At 38.6% G+C, this 23,734-nt stretch overlaps 1 pseudogene; it reads left to right on the plus strand.

Moving 5' to 3' along the window:
• Positions 1 to 21,696: 21,696 nt before the first annotated feature.
• Positions 21,697 to 22,591, plus strand: LOC149249696 (F-box protein At4g05010-like; annotated as a pseudogene).
• Positions 22,592 to 23,734: the final 1,143 nt, after the last annotated feature.

The following is a 23,734-nucleotide window of genomic DNA, read 5'->3' on the forward strand; positions in this document are numbered from 1 at the left end:
TCCAACTACAGGCTGTGGAGGAACTATTGGTTCCTAAGGAGGAGGAGTCTCAGGCTGACGCGGAGTAGCCACATGGAGAGATTCAAGGAGTGGAGACATCCACTCAAGTAGAGTCTTCCAGAGATGGACATAAGCGCACAAGAGAAGCTGACATATTGTTGGAGGATGCGAGAGAGAATGTGGGAGCACCATTTTCTCTGCGTAGAGAGAGGATGTCACCTGAGAGGTACATTGGATACATGGCCCTTGCTGGGGAATGTGTTGAGACCGATCCATCTTCCTTTGAGGAAGAAGTGCAACAACCGATTTGGGTAGATGCTATGGTGGAGGAGTATGACTCCATAGTTCGTAACAGTGTTTGGGACATGGTTCCGAGACCGGAGAACAAGTCAGTTGTGAGTTCTCATTGGCTTTACAAGGTAAAGCAAGCTGCTGATGATGGGAGAATCATGTTGCTCCTGTATATTTCGACAGAGGAGCAGGATGCTGACATTTTGACAAAGGCATTGTCAAAGTGTAAATTCGAGTTCCATACAGACAAGATCAGGGTGGTAGATAATCTCTTTCTTGTTGAGAGGGAGTGTTGAAATGTGGCAACAAGAATATTCCAATTTAATTTGTCCTTGAATTAAATTGTGAATTAAAATCAATTTTAGTCTTAACAACTACTTGGAAATAATTAATTAAGGTATTTTGACTTAATTAGTTGGAGAAATTCAAGTTAGAAGTCTTTCTAAAGTCATGCAAGAGTTATCCATTAAATTAAGGAGATAAGCCTTAAATTACGGATATAAGATTGAGTTATATTTGAGTTTTAATTAGTTAACTCAGTTTACTGAGTTAAGTCCAGGTAAATTATTTCCAAACTGTTTGAGGAACTAATAGAGAGTTAACAGTCAGTTGATGCATGCATGCACTCAACTAGTGTACTCCAGTTAACTGAAGATTCCCTCATTAGAAACTCATGCATGTCTATTCTGAGAAAGACCCAGTTGAGATTAAAGACAAGGACAATGTACTATCAGTTGCATGTGTTTTATTATAAAGAAAACTCTTGCATGCAGAAGGAATCAATTCCTTGAGGATTGCGCAGTTTTGATAGTGTGTGAGATCAGGAGATCATCCACTTGGTAAATCGAGTTTTTCCACTTGGTTGAAGGAGATCATCCCAGAGGAACAACGCAAGGAAATAGGAGCTTGGAGGGTAGAGAGGAAGGCTTGTGAGAAGCTAGGATTGCCTATGAGCATCTGTGAGGATTGTGCTAAGAGTTGGCTAGAGCTAAGGCTTTGTATCATTCCTATGTATTTCCACCTTGTATGATAATACAGATAGTGGGGTTTTTAGCTGAGGCTTTTGCCGAAGTATTTTCATGTGTATTGTACATTGATTCTTCTTCTTCTGGTTATATTATTCAGCTCGATCTTTAAGCTTCCACAAATTGATAGTAGAAGTAGGTTATAGTATTATGCTTTGATGTATATTGCATTATCGGGTTAACCTATCACAGATTTTCTACATGGTACCAGAGCTAGATTTGTAGAGAATTTTCTACATCTAGGTTGAAGAACCTCAAGGGAAAATATTGAAGGAAGAGATTTTGACTGGGTTTTCCCCTAGATAGGGTTTTTTTCCCTATCAGAGTGCCTACATCTTGTGTCTTGTGTTTTTGTGATCTTCATACACACATAATTTGGTAATTTCTTGATGAAAGATAATATAACAAATAAGTCAAAGAAGCCAACATAATTCACAAGTAATTATCAAGAAAGAGAAATCTATCACTAATTCTACTAGCATTGATTTCTCAACATGGTATCAGAGTTAAGGTCAAAGAAGATTGAAGATCACTTCATTGGCTTGAAGGAATTGATTACTCCCTCTATGATAAGAATGGGATTCAATACTACAGGAAGACGTATCAAGAAGATCTTCTACTACTTATTCAACAAGGTCAAAAGTCAAGGGTTCTTAGCTGCACTTACAGGTTCACTTAATGATTATAATGCATGGATCAATTACAGTGGAGCATCATGGCATATGACAAGGGAAAATAAACAACTTCAAACTCTATGAAAGGAACCATCTTCTCATGCAGTGGAATTTGGAGACAACAAAAGCTATGTTGTTAGAGGCCTAGTATCAACATATTTGAATCCAGAGAATGGATCTAAACTACATCTCAACAACATACTATATGTTCCAGGTTTGAAAAAAAATTTTCTTTCAATTTCTTGCTTATAAGATAAAGAGGATAGAGTTGCTTTTGTTGATGGAAAGGTCTTGGTTTGGGGAATAGATTCAAGTATTGATAAAGCTAGGGTTATTGGAGTTCGTGAAGGAAGCTTATATAGAGTCATTACGCCACCTCCTCAAGCCCTAGTTCATATGGAAATCAATCCCATTGAGCTATGGCATAGAAGATATGGTCATCTTCACTGCAAGGTTATTCCCACTCTTAATCAATTAGGTCATGGCATCCCCGAGATCAATTAGGTCATGGCAAGGAATGCTCTTTGGGTAAACATACGAGAAAACCATTTTCAAATAGTGAAACAAAGTCTAAAGAAATATTAGACCTCATCCATTCTGATGTATGTGGGCCTATGTTTGACAAATTTGGAGGTCATATTTACTATGTAACATTCATTGATGATCACTCTAGAAAGACATGGCTCTACCTTCTCAAGAAAAAGTATGAAGTATTTGAGAAATTCAAGGAGTTTAGATCTGAAATGGAAACCCTACCAAAATAAAAATAAAGACTTTGAGATCCAAAAATGGTGGGGAATACACTTCTAAATAATTGATTACATATTGTAAAGAAGGAGGAATTAAGAGGGAGCGTATTGTTCCCTACTATCCCGAACAAATTGGAGTGGCTGAAAGAAAGAATAGGACAATTAAAGAAGGTATACGAACAATGATCCTTGATTAAAAGTTACCAAAATTTCTATGGGGAGAAGCAACAATGAACAATATATATTAAAAATTTAAGTCCTCATAAAATTCTTGGGAATATGACACCCGAGGAAGCATTCACAGGGAAGAAGCCAAGTGTGTACCATCTCCAAATTTTTGGGAGTCCTGCCTATATCCACATTCCAAAGGACAAACGAAAGAAGCTAGATTCTACTAGCATCAAAGGGATCTTCGTTGGCTACAGTCTCTCCTCAAAGGAATATAGAATCCACATCAAGGAAGGAAGACATATTGAAGTAAGCAGGGACACTATATTTGATGAAAATCATGCATACAAAAGATCCAAGGACATTCCTATTGATTATGATGACGAAGATATACCTATATTCGAAAAAGAATAAGTACAACATGACAATCCATCTACAATTCGAGAAGAAGAAGAAGAAGGACCAAGTGGGCCTATTCAACCTGTGATCATATCAAACACAAGGAAGAGGCCAAATTGGTTAAAAGATACTCTTGAAGATGTTGAAGGACATGGAGCTACGAAAGGAACCTTTAGAGAAAGTAAAAGGCCGAAAAGATATTCTGGATATGCTACATATATGACAAAACTGATTGAAGTTGAACCATATACATTTGAAGAAGCTTCTCATCAAGAAGTATGGAAGAAGGCAATGCAGGAATAATATCAATCCATCATGAAGAATGGGGTTTGGGAAATCATTCCTAGACTAGTGACAAATATGTTGTCACCTCCAAATGGATCTACAAGATCAAGCACAATGTTGATGGAATTATAGACAAATACAAAGCTAGGTTTGTTGCAAGGGGTTTCTCTCAAAAGGAAGGCATAAATTATGAAGAAACCTTTTCACCCACTGCAAGGTATACTACCATTATATCTTTGGTTTCATTGGCTGCTACAATGGGATGGACTATCCATCAAATGGATGTGAAGACACCATTTCTGAATGGGACAATTGATGAGGAAGTATACATTGAGAAACCCAAAGGCTTTGTAGAAAATAGAAAAGATACTCATGTCTGTAGACTCATGAATACCCTATATGGTTTGAAGTAAGCTCCTAGGGCATGGTATGCAAGAATGGATGCATACCTTCTAAGAATTAGGTTCGTGAAGAGTTTTGTTAATCCAAATCTCTACATCAAGGTTGTGGATAATGAGCCAGACATTATTATAATATATGTGGATGATCTATTCATTACAAGTGTGGAGCAAACGATACACGAATGCAAGAAGATGTTGGCAACCGAATTTGAGATGAAGGATCTAGGACTGATGCACTATTACCTAGATCTGGAAGTATGGCAAAATCCTGAGAGATATATTTGGGGCAAGGAAAGTATATCATCAAGTTTTTGCGGAAATTTGGGATGATGGATTCCAAGCCCATGACTACTCCTACGATCACCAATCTCAAAAAGTTGAGGAGCTATGACTCAGGTCTCGTAGATCCTACCTCCTATCGTTAGTTGGTGGGTTCTTTGATGTATCTGGTAAATACTAGGCCCAATATATGCTTTGTTGTGAACATTCTTAGTCATTTTCAATTGGAGCCTTGTCATGATCAGTGGATAACTGCCAAGCATATATTGAATATCTTCGTGGCATTGTACATCATTTCCTAAAGTAAGATAGAAAGGAAGTCAAGTTGATTGGTTTCATAAATTCTGATTAGGGTGGCAGTGAGACGAATATAAGAATCACTATAGGTGGATGCTTTAGTTTGGGATTAGTAGAAAGCAAGATCTCGTTGCTTTGAGTAGTGCTGAAGTAGAATATTTGGCTACATGTGAAGTAGGAAAAGAGGTTCTATGGTTGAGGAAGCTTCTAACAGATTTGTTCAAGAAGCCTTTGGATTCTACTGTGATAAATTGTGATAATAAAAGTTGTATCAAAATGTCTGGAGATCTCATGTTTCATGCTAGGATGAAGCATATCAACAATAAGTTCCACTACATTATGAACTTGGTGCAGGATGGGATCGTGAAGCTACAATATGTCCCAACAGATGATCAGGCAGCTGATATAATGACAAAGTCTCTTCCTAATAATAAGTTTGAATATCTTAGAAGCATGCTTGGTTTAGTTGATATTGTTGATCTTGTTGATGATGATATAAGTTTGAAAGAGATTTGTTGAGGCTTTGTGTATGAGACACATTGCTTGGGAGGACATCTGGCTGGCACTATGTGTTGATGTCTGGTTCCCGAAGTAGGGAGGGTGGCATTGGTCATGGAGCTCTGACCTAAAATATGCACTTGGATCCTTGGGTTAATAGTTAGCAAGTAAGCCTAATGGTACCTAGAGAGGCTGAAACCTTTAGTCCATATTAGTCCTACCCAGATAGATTTCCTTGGTTAGGAATCTAGTCAATGACATCATGAGTGCCTAAACTATTGGAGGACCTTGGATAGATTGCCCTGGTCAGGAATCTAGTCCATGGCATTGTAGCGCCTAAAATATTCATAGTTCATATGGTTTGAGATCTTCATTGTACTTGTATATGTTATTATGAATACCTCCCTAGTTAAGAGGGAGTGTTAAAAAATGTAACTAGGTCCGGTCTTCATAAATGTATTTGAGTCATTATGTAATGTACTTGTCAAAAGAATGAAAAAGCAAATTTTATTATTATCACAATGACTTATTAAAGCATGGGTTTCATTCTTGGCTAATCTTTTATTAGTTAAAGTCCCCATTGAGGACTCCTATGATTTATATTGAGTCATTAGAGTCATTATACATTTTATGAGACCCTTATTGGCTTTTGAATCATGTAAAAAGATTTATTATTGAGTCAAATTAGGTATTTGACACCTCCACACCAAGTCGGCCTCAAGGGGATCAAGTCAGCCTCAAACAGGGAAATTTGACCTCACCTCAATCCTATACATATAAGGAGATCGAATTCATTTGGAGCATTGTTAGGTCCCTATAATACTAGTGATTCCCCAATTATTATTGTCATTGTATCCCTTATTGTTATTGTTGTGCCCCTATTGTCCCCATATTGTTATTATTGTGCCCTATAGAAGCCCACTATTGTTATTTTTGTGCCTTTATATTATTATTGTTAGGTCGGCTTTGGTTATATTGTGACCCCTTAGACTCCTATATATAGGAAGGAGGTTTTTTAATTTGTATCATCCAAGAATTGTTCATTTGTGTAATGTAAATGAGGTTTCCCCCTCGAAGAGGCTGAATTATAAGGCGTTTATCTCTCTTTTCTACCTTATTGTGAGCTGTTTCATAACATTTGGTATCAAAGCTTGGATTATAGGGTTTCGCTGCTCCAAACAGGTCATCGTGGAATTTTCGCTATAACTTTTTTTATGCGACGTTTTAGAAGCGAAAAAAAAAACCCATTTGAGCCGAAATCACTTTGAACCTTGGGTCCGAATTTCAGATCTTGTCTCACTATATTTTTGGACATATGATCCAAGGAAGTTAGGGTTTTTGCAGAATCCTGAATTATATCTCAAACCGGTGACCTGGGGAAAATCGTCATAATTTTTTTTTTTTCTTTTGAGCATCAGATTGAAAATTAGTAATAAGTTACAGAAAGAGGATAGATTGTAGTTTTCTGTGTATCAGTTTCAGATCCTAAGGTCAAAACAATGACATGTGGCACTTCCTACAAGCTCGCTCTACTGAACCAGTCTATAATCAAGTCATCGTGGGAGATTTGGCATAACTCTTCATTGGAGAATCCAATCTTGATTAGACTTGTGGAGTTAGAAAGAGTACTCAAAGGGTTACCGCAGGAAGCAATTTCAGACCTTGTAGATCCAAAATTAGAGAAATACAACAGATTCAATATTGAGCTCCTACAAAGTGAAAAAAGGTGTGTAGTTTTTTTAAATTTTTGCATAAGTTTGATTTGAAAAATTAGTTTGAAGGAATTCAAAGGGCATAGTGAAGCATTATTATCAGTAATTGATGCCCCGAAGAAAGGAAATGGAAACACCTAGTAAGCAACCTGAAAGCTCTAACATGACTCATGAAGAAGAGAACGAAATGCAACATGATATGTCAAAATTACGAGACCAAGTGCAACAAATTTCACTCGCACAAAAAGTAACAAAAGCTAAGAAGGATGGTTTAAAGAAAGACGTAGAAGCAAAGATGTATGGCGTGGAAGCTAAGATGGATGATTTAAAGAAAGATGTGGAAGCTAAGATGGAAGATTTGAAGACATATTTGACAAAGTTTCTACAAGAAATGCTTACTAATGGTGAAAGGGTAGTAAAGGAAACTCATGATGAGAACAAAATATATGTTAATCATGATTTCATAGACTCTAATGTTTGATCTAAGAACCACCATGTTCCAAATATCGATATGAAGAAGTTTGATGACAAGGATCCCGTAACATGGATACTGAGAGATTTTTCGGCGTAAATCACATAAAAAACCATTTATTTTTATTTTTGTTTATTTATTTATTTTTATTTTTATTTTTTATTTATTTATTTATTTATTTTTATTTATATATATCTGTATTTTATTTTATTTATTTATATACAGGTCCTAATTTTCTAAATTCTCACCCCTTTTCAATTATTTTTATATGTTTTATGCATATAGGTTATTATGAGGTCCTTTGCATAACTAATTTTCCAATTAATTTCTAATCAACTTTTACTTTTTAAATAATTTTCTAACTAACCTAGCATCCCGTTGGGTATTACTTTATTTTATTCTAATATTATAATGCCCTTTATGTACCTAATTAACTTAAAATTTTTAATAATTCTTTTAATAAAATTAATTTATATATTTACTCATTTTATAAGGTCCTGGTTTTCCTTAACTTATCATTTTTATAATATATTTTTTGAACTAATACCCATTAAAAATTTTATATATTTATTGATCCCTGAGATTGCTAATTAAATTAATAAAATAATTTTGTCCCCGGTCCTAGAGTCAAACTAGCCGTTGGTCTAGTTAGCCGTTGGAGGCTCTGCTCAAACTATTTAACTTGCTAGGCTGGATCTGTTTCTTCATCTTGTCCTGACGATGAACCACACTAGTTGGTTCGAAACGCGCCGACAAATGGTTTTTTATGTGATTTACGCCGAAAAATCTCTCACAAACTGGATATGGATCACAGAAGCCTGAACTCTATAACATGGATACTACAGATGGAGCAATTTTTCGATCTCCATAATGTGCAAAACACACAAAAGGTACGCATTGCAACTTTATATTTGGAACCGAATCAGTTTGTATGGTATCAATGGCTTTGCTCTCGTAAACAAATTGTCACTTGGGATAATTTTACGGATGAAATGATAACACATTATGAGGATACAAAAAGCAACACTTTTTTTAGCTAATTGATAAATATCAAACAAAAGGGTTCAATGATGGAGCACATTGGGGACTTCCAAAAATTGAAGATAAGGGTAAAAGATATTCCAGAGGAGCATAGGATTAATGTGTTCATAGTGACTTTAAAGGATAACATCCAACATGAAGTTCGCCTTTGGGAACCTGATTCATTGGAGAAGGCATTAAGGTTGGAAAGAAAAATGGAAAGCAAAATTATGGCAACAAGGAAGCCCACCACTCATAATTATAAAGATGGAAGTGTTGTTTCCCCTAACCATCCAGAACCTACAAGGTTGACACCACAACAATTGGAAGAAAAAAGAGCAAAAGGGATTAGTTACAGTTGTGATAGAAAATACACTAAAGGTCATAAGTGTGCTGAGAAGAAATTATTTTACATAGATTGTGAAAAGGAGGAAGAAAAGGAACAAGAAACATCAAAAGAAGAGGATATACACCAGGAACAAGCCCTAGAGAAAGAAGAAGTGAATCTGACCATATCTTGAAATGCATTGGCTAGAATTACCACTCCTCAAACTATCAAGATAGAAGGGCATATCAAGAAGAAAAAGGTAATAGTGTTGATTGATTCAGGCATTACCCAAAATTTTATTCATTGTAAGATAGCCAAGGAATTGAATTGCTCAGGAAAGTGCCATGTGATGGTTACAAGTGGAGGAACCATAAATTGCTCAGGAAAGTGCCATGATATCAAGCTATCCATGGGATAATATGTATTGAATAGCCCAATGCTTTCCATTCCAATGGGGGGTGCTGATGTTGTACTAGGAGTCCAATGGCTACAATCCTTGCGTACAATAGCTTTTAATTTTCAAGAACTTTTCATGAAATTTTCTTCAGAAGGAAAGGAAGTTGAATTAAGGGGTGTCGCTGGGAAACTGAGAAAGATAATCAGCTCTAACAGAATGACAAACCTTCTAAATAAAGAAGGAAAGGAAGCTAAAAGAAGTGCGAAGTTGGAGAAAGATGAAGGAGAAGAGAAAATTGAAGTTTTGGGCTATCTCTCTCTCTCTCTCTCTCTCTCTCGTTTGGATTCTCTGGGAGATTGAAGTTTTTCTTTTATAGTCGAAGTTGTTGTTGCTGCTACTACTGCCATTTGCTGGGTTGAAGTGTTGCCGCTTCAAGGTCGAAATTCTGGGTCGAAGTTGTTGGAAGAGGAGGCTGACTTGGTGGTTGGAGGAGGTTTGTGTCTAGGTTGAAGAGTCTTAAGGAAAACTATTGAAGGAAGATATTTTGACTGGGTTTTCTCCTAGATAGGGGTTTTTCCCTGGCAGAGTGCCTACATCTTGTGTCTTGTGTTTTTGTGATCTTCATACACACATAATTTGGTAATTGCTTGATGAAAGATAATATAAAAAATAAGTAAAAGAAGGCAACACAATTCATTAATAATTATCAAGAAAGAGAAATCTATCACTAATTCTACTAGCATTGATTTCTCAACGGTGCATTCATATTGGGGGATATATATTGAGGAAAAAATGACATAATATATTGAGCATATAATAGGGAGTAAATGGTTTTTTATATTGGCAAGTATAAAAAATGGAGCTCAAAGTTAATGAAAAAATATAAAGGGGTATAAAAAATGTTAATGAAAAAATGGATACCTACAATATCTAGTGAAAGTAGGGGTTGTTTTAAATTCAGAAGGTGTATTGGGTTCTTATTGGTAGGGGGTTAAATAATGTGATTTTTGGAGGTATTTTACAATATGTAGTCAAATTAAGGGTATTGTTTAGTATGCCACAAACACACATGATATGTGAGAGGTTCATTGAGTGAAGCCTCGGTCGCTTAACCATGCATGTTATCTTCTCAGCATATCATGTCATCTTTGTAAGGTATGAGGGTCCATGTTTCATGAAACTTCACAAGGATCCAAAGTTAAGACATCATCCCAAGCTCCCTATGTTTCTAGACTAGCTCCTTCAAGTCTCTTTAATGGTTACTCTTTCACCTAGGCTCTGATACCGACGTTCATTTTTATGGAGAAATCTCATCTTATATTTTGATAATTACTTTCCAATGATTTCTTTAACCAAGTTCACTCATGTCACATACATTATTAAGCAATTATATATAGAAAATCTCAACAATAATGTAATAATGATATTATCATCATAAAGAGACATCCAAGCACACAAAGAGACACAAATTTCCACCTTGGAAAACCAAACTCAGGAGAAAACCCATCAATCTTTTCTAGGAGAAATTCTTAGTTCAACAAATTTACAATCTGATATTCTCACAAAAATTAATAAATTAAGCCTAGTCAAATAGACCAAATTTTTGGCCTTCCTGCTATTTGTTACCGAGAAATCTAGTGTCTATTCAGAGTTGCTAGTCCCACTAAGACGGGTAGCTATATTAGAAACAAACAGATTAAAGTTACTTGTTTTTCCTTTACGAGAGAGAAATGGGAAAGAAGCAGAGAGTACTAACCTCAGTCTTCCGCTTGGCTCCTTGCTTGTTTCCTTTCCCCTTTGATAGAATCTCGCCACTGCTTCCTTACTTGTCTAACTTCAAAGGGCACCTGTATATTCACAGCAGCATAATACCATCAAAGAATAGAGATCTTTCACTGTAAACAATATAGGATCAGATATATATTGACCATACAAATGCATATAACAAACAGAGTATTCAGACATACACAAGAATATGGAGGAAAACTCAAATAGCTTTATTAGTAAAAGTCATAGAAGAGAGGATTACAACCACTTGGCCTGACCCAGCACCATCCTCCCAGCTTGAAAGCCCTCTTCACCTCACACAAAGCAAGATCACTCAACAATGTCTTCAAAGAGAAACCAACAGCACCTCTTTGCAAATTACCCAATTCCAACCTTTGGATCTCTTGGATGAGGGATCCATTTATAGATATTTGCAGGGGGTGAGTCAACTTCTGGGATTTTGATTAGTGTCATCTCTCTGATAGTTCTTGGTTCCACATGGACGTTTTAGATCCCTTACTCATCCCTGGGCGAACTCAGAGAGGCAAGTGTCAAATGAGTAGTTTCTAGAAGATTCTCTGGGTTTCCACCTAGCAAACTGCTTGTGCCATTTGTCTGCTCTCGCTCATCGCACCCTATAGAAGGGCTTTCCAGTATGCATCGCACTTTTTGCATGTGGCAGGTGAGATGCATCGCATCTTTAGCATTGGGCAGTCTGTATGGTCCTGCTTTGACTAGTTCTGAGTAGCTTTTCATGGAGAACTTCTGGGAGATGATTTAATCAACTGACCTTGCTCCTTTAGGGTATGAAACAACACTTTTAGGGACTTAGAAGCCCTTGGTTTATGAACATATGTGATTGGGGTTGCAGTGCCCAAATATGTCTATAACAGTTGCCCCCTAAAGCATGAGGTCGTAAATCTTTTGATGTCGGGTGAAATGCTTTATAATGAGGATCCGAGGTTTTTCACACTGGAAGGTGACCTGTAATAAGATACAATACAATACATTATCTTCATAATATTTTCATGATCTAGCTGAGGCGGGTATTCCCATGCTCAGCTTGATAAATTTATTTTCATGTACATAGGACAGACAACTGTCTGTGTGCAGACTGATGATTCTGGTAGAGCCATCATCCCTTAGTTTGGATGATTATCTGTGCAGCAATGATGTACATTTGATGTCTTTATTTTCCTGATTATATCGCAGCCTGGATGGATGAAACTAGATCCGGGGTCTTCAAAACTCATTCAATCTTCGCCCGAAAGTACAAGTCGATCCATGTGAAAAGATGTTCTGATGTCGAACATGGAAGGACATCGCCTGATTACTAGCCAATGATGTAAGCTGTTAACAGACGCGAGAGGAATCACCAATGATGATGATGACCCTCAAGGTATTGCAGTACAATTCACATGGTGTGAATACATGAGTTGATGTTGAACACCACGCGAAATCTTTCGGTCGAAGGCCATTAGTGTAAACCTGTTGCCGGAAGTGAGAAACTTGCCATTGAGGCATGCAAGCTTCAAAGTACTGGAAGGGTTGTCCCTAGGTCGGCTTCTTGGATAATGAGTTGATGTCGACAAGAAGTGACCCGTCATAAGAAGGCATTAATGGATCCCACATCTATGACACGGAACGGAGCAAATGATTTTATAGAGGTGAAAACGATCTGATGATACAAGGTTCAGGGTGGCGGTCATGAAAGAATGAAGCGTGAAGGTGTTGTAGTGGATGAGACACAAGCTGGGTAGGTGAATTCTCTGAGCGACTTCTCTTGAACATATCGGCGGCACTGAAATGGATTGGTAGCGTTAACCCCAAAAGTGGATGGTACGGTGGACCAATTGTGATATGACCAATGAACGGAATAACCCAACCCGACTCAATCATGGTGATGGAGTGAAAGTGTCATGTTCAAGAGCAACCTGCTACCAATAAAGTTTCTTCAAGTTTTCTTCCCAATTTTCCCCAGTCATTTCTGACCAGTACCTCTTTATTTTTGTCAAGCTTGAGGAGGATAACATATGCTTGTTCTATAATTTGCCCTTCGGGCAAACCCGTCGCTATGTTTTAACGAGCCTAGCGATAGTGAAACTCGTTCTTGTCTGAATGGACAAGTTTGTCACTATTGTTTTAACGAGTTTAACGACAAGGATAACTCGGTCCTTTTTCGTAACATAATCCCTTAAGTCCGAAAAAGTATAAAACAATGCGAAAGGGATGACTTTTCGATAGTTTTAACGAGTCGAACAAGACAATGGCTCGATCTTTTTGTGTAATAATCCTTCAAGTCCAAAAAGATTAAAATCTAGAGGAGGGATAACACTTCCAATAACTTTAATGAGCTGGAGAGGCCAATTGCTCGGCAATATTTTCATATTTTACGAGTCAGATGAAAAGAGCTTAAAGGAGACTCATTTTTTGAGGAACGAGTGATGTTTTCAGATAGCATTTGGTTCCAGGTAAGGTTTGAAACTTTCCAATCATGACAGTGTAAAAAGGTGGCTAATAGGATCACTCATCGCAACTGCTCAAAAGGAGTAAACAATCAAATGGAGGTGAATGATTGGAAACAACGGAGTGGAGGTGATGGTAAGAACACGACCAAGGCTCAAAAGCTGATGATAATGCATTCACGATGGTTATTTACTGGAGATGGGTTCCTTTTTTAGTGAGCTTAAACTCTGGTGGAACATATGCTCATTGCTAAGTTTAATTTTTAACGAGCTTGAACTTCACGTAAAACTGCTCGTGCCAGTCGTATAATAAGGATGTCTCATCAATAGGTTCATTTTTTAGGGAGCTTGCACCATTCAAAATTATGCTCCGACTCCTTTCATTATGTAAGCTAGGAACGACCAATACTACGAGTTTAAAGGGTTAAGAACCTACAAACTAAGAAAATAAATGGTCACTTTTCACTTTCACGCATGCCCCAGGTATAGCGAAGTAGAGTTTCCTAGGTTACCCCTCAATTTGCAGACAAAACATTTGCTCTATTGGGAAAGGCCTACCTTTCTAGGTTACCCTTCAATTTGCAGACAAAACATTTGTTCTATCGGGAAAGGCCTACCTTCTAACAGAGGTATCTTATTCCGGTCTAATCCCATTTTCCTAAACGGACAGGTGTGTCAGACCAGTCATATATCCTCTGTGGAAACCTACTCTATACCTGAAGTTTTCATGCTGAAGTAGGCCAGGGTGCATGCCCCCTGGGTTTCAGTCTTGACCACCGAATCACTTGCGCTCATCAGGTGGATGGACTGGAGATTGATGAGACATTCCTTGTGCAAAAAGACCTGTTAGGGATGGCATTTGACTATTAGCTATGTGTGAACCGGGGAATGAAAGCTGGTCTATGAGCTGGACCACTCTGCCTTCATGCGGAAAACACATTACTCGAAAGCATAGTTGCGGGGGAGCGCCCCCCCCCTCGAACCCGCTCGCGAATCGCGCTCCGGGCGGGAGCGGCTCCGGAGCGCGCTCCCGAAAAAAAATTGCGCTCCCTGCCATTTTCGGGAGCGTTGTAGGGAGCGATCGCTCCGTCACTCCCGGAGCGATTTTAACGCCCGGGAGTGATCGCTCCCGATCTCTCCCGGGCATTAAAAAAATGCTCCGGGAGCGTTTCGACGGGCGCCGGGAGCGATTCGACGGAAAAAAATTCTGCAGACGCCAAAAAAAACCAAATTTTAATTTTTTTTTGTTTGTTTTAAAAGCCCAATGGGCCTAAAAAAATTTCATTATCACTTCATTGAACAAGAGCTTGGAGCAAGAGCAAGAGCAAAGGAGCGAGGAGCAAGTGCTGAGGAGCGAGGAGCAAGTGCCGAGGAGCGAGGAGCAAGCCTGCAGAGGTAAGTAACTTAGTAATTTAGTTAGTTTAATTTAGTTAGGTAGTAATTTAGTTAATTTAATTTAGTTTATTGAGTTTAAAAATCATGAATTTAAATTAAATTAATTAATCCCAATAAATTAAATTAATTTGCAGATTCAAGAATCAAAACCCTACAAACATCAAACACCATGGACCTGGCTATATTTCTTGGCATTTTCCTCTTCTTGGTCCCTTTTATGGTTATTATGGTGCTGGAGAGTAGGAAACAGAGGGGCCAAACTGAAGAGGGGGATGAAGAAGCTGGAGAAAGTCAAATTGGTGAAAACCACGGTGAGGAGGAGCTGGAGGAGGGTGAACATGACCCTCAAAAAACTAAACATGACCAAACTCCATTGTGGAAATACGTTAACAGGGCTGAAACAGGGAGAGGGGGTGGAACCACTAAATTTCATTGACCCCATTGCAACACTGATTACACAAGTTCATACACCCGTGCTAGAAGACACCTCTGCGGGAAAAGGCCATGGGATGGAGACAAACAAATAGGAATCAAAACTTGTACGGTGGTGTCAGCAGCGGATAGAGCCAAATACATAAGGGAAGAGGAGGAAGCCCAATACAGATAAAAAAATTCAAGGGGTTTCTTTGAACCAAGCTCACAATCACAAAGAACTCCTTCAGCATCCTCCCAAGGCAGTGGATATGGAGGCACAGGGTCATCATCTTTAAGGCGTAGAACCATATCAGATTTCCTTGATGAGGGGTGTAGGAATGATGTGGATTCAAAGGTTTACTGGTTTCTCTATGCATGTGGGATACCTTTCAATGTTCTTCGCTCACCTTATTGGCACGAAATGGTTTCTACCATAAATGATGCCCCTAAAGGATGCAAGAGCCCTGGGTATGACAGGGCAAGAACCGTTGGCCTTGATCATGAAAAAGCAAAAATATCACATTCTTTGAATAGAATGACAAGTTCTTGGACTGACCATGGGGTGTCCATTGTATCTGATGGATGGACAAATGTAAAAGGAAAGCCATTGATAAGTGTTCTTGCTGTGTCTGTTAGTGGTCCCATCTTTCTAACTGCACATGATTACTCAGACAAGTTCAAGACCGCCATCAACATTGCAGAAGCATTACTTGAAACAATTGAGCGTATTGGCCCATACAATGTCATCCAAGTCATCACTGATAATGCTCCTAATTGTAAGGCAGCGGGAGAAATTATTGAGGATAAATACCCCAACATATTTTGGTTTGGATGTTTGGTTCACACATTGAACCTTCTGTTGCATGATATTGTCAAGAACAAAAATGAACAATACCAATGGATTGGTGATTTGTATAAGAAAGGCAAAAAAATAATAAAATTTATTACAAATCATAGCAATACCCATGGCCTTTTCCACAGTCACTCGAGATTGGAGTTGTTGAAGATTGCGAAGACCAGATTTGGTAGCTATTACCTCACCTTCAGGCACCTTTTGAAGGTAAGAGAGGCATTAGCTAGCATGGTATCAAGTCCACATTGGCAGGTATTAAAGGAAAGGGCTACAAATGCAGCTGACATGGGAGGTTTTGAAATGGTGGAGGAGGCCGCCCTTGATGGGCAGTTTTGGACAAGTGTGAGGCAGGTATTGGATTTCACCAAGCCAATTTATCACATGATTCGGTTTGCAGATACAGACAAACCAGTGATTGGCGAGGTGTATGAGCAAATGGATACCATGTTGGGGGAAATAAAATATATTGTTCATAATAGAGATCCCAACTTGTATAAACTGATTCATGATTGTGTGTGTGAATGGTGGAATAGGCTTAATCTTCCACTACATTGCTTGGCGTATATCCTTACGCCAAAATACTACTCTACATCTTGGTTGGGCCAACCTGCAGGAGGGGGTGGGGTTAGGACCAAACCCCATTTAGATCCAGAGGTAACTAAAGGATATTTGGAAGCATTAGAAAAGTTGGTACCTGATAGGGAGGAATGTGCAGCTGTGCGCCTTGAAATAGGCAGATACTTCAGTGGCACTGGTTTGTATGGTAACTTCCATGAAATGGACGACAAAGATAGATTTGATACTCTCACATGGTGGGAAACATATGGCGGCCAGGGACTTTTGCCAAAATTGGCAAAAAAAGTTCTTTCACAGGTTGTAAATACTTCTTCTGCAGAGAGGTGTTGGAGCACCTACAGCTACATACATAATGTGAAAAGAAACAGACTCAATGAAAACCGAGCAGAAAGCTTGGTTTATGTGCACCACAACTTGAGGTTGTTGAGTCATTACTATGATCGGGCTTATGAGGATCCCACATATAAAATTTGGGACAATCACCTAGAGGATGACAATTTGGAGGATGGCATTGTACATATTGAAGAACTGGAAGAGGAACTTGTAAGGGATGAAGATGAAGCAGCCATGCCACCTCCACCTCCACCTCCACCATCTAGTAGCAGTGCTCGAGGTCCGAGTCTTGTTCCTTTGCTGTTGCCACCTCCATCTACACCCTCACGTGGAGGTTCTAGTTCTGGTCGTTGGTCTGTGCGGGAGACTCCTAGAAGACCACCACGACCTACTTATACTCCTGGAGACTCTCGTGGCAAGGGCCACATGTAGATTTACAGTTTACTTGTCTTTTTTAGTTTCTATTAGACTTTAGTTTTCATAACCATTGAGTTTTGAGTCCTTGACTCATGATTCTTGACTCTTTCATATCATAATGATATTTTTTGTAAACAATATATCATTGTCACAATGAAAATTTGAAGTTTGAAGTTGGGCCTTGGCAATTATGACTCATTGGTAATGATTGTGAATTATGAATATGATGCTTCGTGAAAGACTAAAGTTGTTTCATTTCATTTCATTATTCATGTTTCATTTTATAAATTTATAACATTTCATATCATGTTAACAGTTAGAAGTTAGGACTTAGAAATATCTTAGATATTACTTCTTGTAATGGTTAAACTTAGCTTACAAGTACAACTTTGGTGATCAATGATGATAAATGTTATTTAATTTTCAATTTTGAAAGCTTGAAGTTGAAACTTTAAGATTGAATTTGATGAATCATGATTCATGAGACTCAATATGTTGCAGTTGTAATATGTATTTTACTAGCTTGTGGACATGGTTGATGACGATTATAATTTCTAGATGATTGATGTGATATGGGTCAATGATCAATCTATGTTTTTTTTTTTAATGTCTAATTCATCATTCTACATGTTTTTGTTGACATATATGTATCAAAAATTTAAAAATATAAAAAATATATATATTTTTAAAAAATCGCGCTCCCGGATTCGCTCCCAAACCAGGAGCTTCTGAAAATGGTCGCTCCTGCTCCCGCTCCCAAGCAACATGGCTCGAAAGAGTGAGGAGACGATGGATCCCATGCTATAAATGTAGTCAGGTCCAAGGAGTATATTGTAATCTAAAGGTCCTTGGACTACCATTACGTTCAGATAAACGGTTTTCCTTCTCAAAGTTATAGGCAAACTTGGAAGTATCCCTAACGGCCGACTGGTTCCTTTATCGAACCCTGTCAGATATCACATCTTAGGCAAAAGTGATGGCGAACCAAGCACTTTCCAAGCAGTTGAGGAAAGGATACTCACAGAAGCCCTTTCATCTATGATGGTACCAACCATGACCATTTGTAAGTTTGCACTTTGATTCGAAATGGTACATTAGATGGTAAACAGGGTCTGCCTAGTAGATTCCAATCGAAGGAAATAACTATGTTACTTGGAGTTGGGACCGAATAAATGGTCGGATACAACTCCGACGAATTTCCTTTCTACGGTAAAGGAATGGGCAGATTGCCTCCATGTTCATCGGAGTCTGTGTTTACGAAAAGAATTTGAACGGTGTCGTTCTCATTTTCTTCGGTGACTGTATCATCTGAAGGTAAATCTTCTGAAGTTAAGATGGGGTCGACTGCCATCTCGACCTGTTGAATTTGGTCCGATGTGGACTCAGAGGGTTTATCTTCAATGGTAGGTGCTTCGACCGACTCCAAAGGTGGGTCAGTTGGATTTTCAACTAGCAAACGAATTCGGCAAGATTTTCTTGTACCCAGGAGGGAGTCACTGTGGTGATACAGGACGATTATCCAAAACTCTTTTAGCTTCGTCCAAGAAGGGACAACGGTGGAGGGCATGGTCGCCTTCACACAGTCTGTAGGGAAATTTAGATTTTCCTTTTTGTCAGGCGACTTCGCTTTCACTAGTTAACGGTGTACTTTCAACATGATCGTCAGAGGTTGACGACATCGGATTGTGCAAGCAGGGAGACCAATCCCTTAGGATCCGTGGGATGCAAGGACAATCTCAGTGATAGTGGTCTCCTTTGCAGATGACACATGGAGATTTAGGTTTGGACGGTGCAGTGTGTGGATTTTGCTAGACGATGCACAATTGCCCCTTTTTGCCGTTGGCTCCTTCTTCTTCTACTCCTTCCCCTTCTTCTTCTTCTTAGTTACTTGGTTTTTAGTTTTACTATCTTTACCAAGTGAAGAGGAAGAAGGAGAGGGAGAGACAAACGAAGTAGAAGGTTAGGGGGGGGGAACTTTAGTATCATCTAGTTGTTGATTCGATTGTTTAGGAATCACGGTGCTTTGAACGACAGAGGTCGAGAAAAGCCATACCGGCAGGCCAATCGTCAGTCCTGGAAGGGACAATGTGGCCATATGAGGTGCACCAACATCTCCCCAAGAGGGGAAAGGACTAGGACTTCCCCCAAGGGGAAATCCTTGGTTGGTGGACTCCATTTTCTCAACCTAAGACCAATGAGGGAACAATGACGTTATTCCGATTAAAATAAATTTTAGACGCTTTGACACAACTTGCTTTTTCACTTTTTAAGAGTCGAGAAAAAGCTAAAGATGACTCTAGTCACCTTTGATTTTTAATGAGCCTGAAGTGACAAGTGCTCAGATGGAACTTTTCCTTTAAGGAGTCTAAAAAGGAACAAAAGGGACTGCTCTAGAAATCTAGACAGAGGGATTACCAAATCAATCGCAAAACTGCATAATAATTTTTACGGTACGGCAGTCAATCTTCCCGAATGTTGTGTTTAGTGCATTGCGGTCGATAGGGCGGCAAACACAGCTTCCTAAGGATAAAGGATATAGCCTATTGTGGTCTCCCAATATATACTCGACGATACGTGGGAGCACAAGTCCGTACTAGCACTTATCATCTCAAAGAGGAGGAATCACCCAACCTACGATGAAAGCAACAATTACCAGGCTTTACGACGCCGGAATACGTCTCTAGCCTAGACTTCTAGATGTTGTGCGTTAGGTTCCAAAGCGTTTTTATGTTCATTAAATTTATTTTACAGTTGATCTTTCTTAAGAAGTTTGCCTTTAAGGTTCACCGTGTGATGTAGTTATACAATTCCTAAAATGTAACCTAAGATGATAAACAATCGTTTAATCTTCTTTTTGCAATGAAAATCCTAGCTACTAAGGAAAGAGAAATGAGATCCTTTCAACATAGAGCAGAGAGCACACACTAGATGCACTGTCCTAAATCAAAATCAACAAGCAGTCTAAATGCAAATGCACGTGCATGTATTTATTTTCTGCTTTCTTAATGTGTGAATGACAAAAAGAATGCTAAATACAAATCTGAATTATTTCTTCTTTCAAAGCGACAGTATTAACGATTTTGTTTTCAAAAAACGACAGGAAGGCAAGATGACATGTAATGCCCCACTTAAATCTTATCCTACAAATTTTGTTAATGTTTACATTATCTAAAAATATTGAGAAATATTGGTCTAATATAAAATTCATGATTTCCATTATTCAAATTCCCCACTTACCTTCTCAAATTGAATATTAGGTAGGATATGGTCTCCTTCCATTATTTCAAAATATATGTATTCATTTCACATTCCCCAATGTACCCTCACATTTACTAAGGAGAAGACATGGTCCTCTCCATGTAATTACATCTCACATTCCCCAATGTACCATCACATTTACTTGGGAGAAGACATAGTCCTCTCCATCTTATTATCAATATATATATATATATATATATATATATATATATATATATTCATTTCACATTCCCCAATGTACCCTCACATTTACTAAGGAGAAGACATGGTCCTCTCCATGTAATTACATCTCACATTCCCAAATGTACTTTTCAGATTTACTTGGGAGAAGACATGATCCTTTCCCATTAAATTCTCAATTTTATATTCATGTCACAATTCCAAATGTACTCCTAGCTTACTTGGGAGAAGAGAAGTCAACTAAGGATGGATGAGAAGTTAATGACATTAATGAGAGGTGGTTGAGGAAAGAGGGTATAAAAAGGGGAGGGGGGTTGGAGTCTGGGGGAGGGGATTGTGGAGGGGTTGGTTGTGATTGTTTGGCCTTGTTATGATTTTGGGAGACCTTGGAAACCTATGGAGGTTTCTTGGGTTTGAGAGGAGGAAAGTATCATTATCTAGTTTTACACATTCTTCTTGAGGACACACTATATCTGGTTGGACTTGGGCACGGAGGGCTAGGGAACCTGTGGAGGTTTCCTGGGCTAGGAATTTATTTCCTAGTTGGCTGGGAGGTAAATCCGGTTGGGTTGGTGATAAGGAGCGTTCAGCTGGAGCTATAAGACAAAGGTATCATCATCAACCACCGGAACAGGTATTTTTCCATGGACTACTCTTGTTAAGTTGATATCAATGGAATGCTCACCTTAATTTATGTTGCTTATGATAAAATGATAAGATGTTAAATGTTTAAAGCTATGTAAGAAGGTCAGTAAGCTCATTTTATTACTTTTAAATCAGCAGGAAAATAGATCTGTTAGTGTATAATAGATTGAGGCCCTAATAATAGGAATCAGGCTCTTACACTTGGTATCAGAGCCAGGTTCAAACACTGAGACCTATGAACCAATCCACTTCTATAATTTTTAGGTTGATGTTGGATTTTATTAAAAAAAAAAAACCAGGAAAAAAAAAGGGTCAATTCAGATGTTTAGAAGAAAACGCTAGTGCAAAGGCTCAGTGAAAGAAGTGAGACACATATTTTCATCGTTTTTTTTATTTGAATTCGGGTTCGAAGCCTCTGGAGCGTTATAGAATTGTGTTTTTGAGTCGGACGGCGGGGGTTATAAGCACCGTGACCGCACCTTTAGGATTCATTCCATTGTTCGTTCGTTTCTTTGTATCGCAATAATTCGTGTGATTCTGTAGTAAAGGGAGAAGGGGCTTCTGTCGAAAATGTGTTGCAAAGAGGATAGTAAGGTGCATCAATACAAGAACAAGGCTGCTCAGGTCGGTGCCCCTGACATGAAGGAATCAGGGGAGTGTTTGACACTCGGAAGCAAGATGGGAAGAAAGAGGAATGCGATGTCGGTAGTGGAGGATTGGTAGAAAGAAGAATGTGCTATCGATGACAGTCGGGTTAAATTTGGCTTTTCGGAAGATCGTTCTGGAACTGGGAGAGTCTTGCACCAGAAGCCTGACGAGGAGGAAGTTTGTGTTATTCCGGTGAAACCCTCCCCTGTACTCGCTGCTAATAAAAATGAGAATTCGCCCGGAAAGAACCTGCCGTCTTTGCCTTTAGATGTCTTGGTAGAGGTAGTTTGTAACTTTGGGCACCACGAACTAGAGCCGTTGTGTTACGTTTCAAAGGATTTCAAAGAAGCTGTTAAAGTTGCAAAGGAAACACATTTCGCTTTTAAAACCCCGGAGCAGGGGTGGTGACATAAACGTTCGTTATTTCAAAGTATGAGCCCTGCACATTCTTCTTACATAAATGATAGTCCAGTGAGATTGCCTGTAACGCCTAAGGCTCCGAAACGTGTAGAGAAGCATCGAAATCCTCTGTTAAATGATAAAGATCCGGCTGAATTAAGCAGAGTGCTCTTTCTGGAAAGCAACAAGTCATCCAGCGCTAAACCCCTTTTCTCTGGTTTCTTCTTCAATTATTCGTCAGCATAGTGGAATTTCCAGGTTGTTCTATCATTTGAGAAACGAAGCTGTTTTTTTAGCCTTAGAAAGTGTCTTCAAGGCCTGCCGCAATCTCTCCATTTCTTCTTTAGACAACATTTCTCTGCGAAAAAAAAACTTCCTGTGCCCTTCTTCAGGCACCTTGTAACTTCCTGCAAGGATATCAGTTATTAATGTTGCTAACTGTGACATCAGGGCAAGTGGTTCTACCCCTGCTTCCATAAGTTCCCTTAAACACTTCACCGTCTTTACAGTGTCTGCAGACAATGCCAAATCAAGTAGATCTACCAACTTCTCATCTGGAATCAATCCAACAAGTTCCTGAACCAATGGAAGAGATATTCTCTGTCCCAAAAGACTCAATTGATCAAGTGTCACTTCAGCATCCCGCAAAGACCCATCAGATCTTGATGCTATAAGTTTTAATGCATCCTTATCTATTTCCAATTCTTCTTGTAATGCTATTGCCTGCAATTTGTTTATGATGTCAACATCCCTCAATTTGTTAAAGAAAAATTTGTGGCACCTGGTTATAATTGTATGAGGTAGCTGATCCAGATTTGTCATAATAAGAATGAAAACTACATGTCGAGGAACTTGATCAAGAATCCTTGAGATGGTATTCCAAGCTTCACTTGTCAAAGTATCACAATCATAATATCCATGTATCTGTATAGATTCGGCGAACTTACCTATAATTTTCCTCTTCGTTCACTTGACAAGCAAAACTGATTGATGCCATTGAGATTCTGTTAACTGGTTACATAAATACATTATCTAAAGAAATTGCACAGCCACAGGTGCATAGGCATAAGAAAATAGGAACTCTTAGATTTCCTCTTAAAATCTATGTATTGAAATACTACATCAAACTCACTGGTGGTTCTTGAAATCTCCCAAAAGGGTTTCTTTTGACAAAATAGCTAAATAGAGCATGTTGGCAAAAACAACGTTACATATTCATTCGCTTATAGCAGTTAAGTTAGTAGCTGGAGTCAGTTTTCACCTTACTGTCATCCTTCAGGGAAAACTTCTTTTGCTTCAAGGGTGCCATCAGCCTGCAGGATTGTAGTCACATACGCACTATAAATTGGGGTATGCACTATATAGGCCACATTACCCAGAAGACGGGAA

Source organism: Pinus tabuliformis, chromosome 7 (assembly GCF_031772625.1).
Source record: "Pinus tabuliformis cultivar Carrire ecotype Pingquan chromosome 7, CPIR1, whole genome shotgun sequence".
NCBI lineage: Eukaryota > Viridiplantae > Streptophyta > Pinopsida > Pinales > Pinaceae > Pinus > Pinus tabuliformis.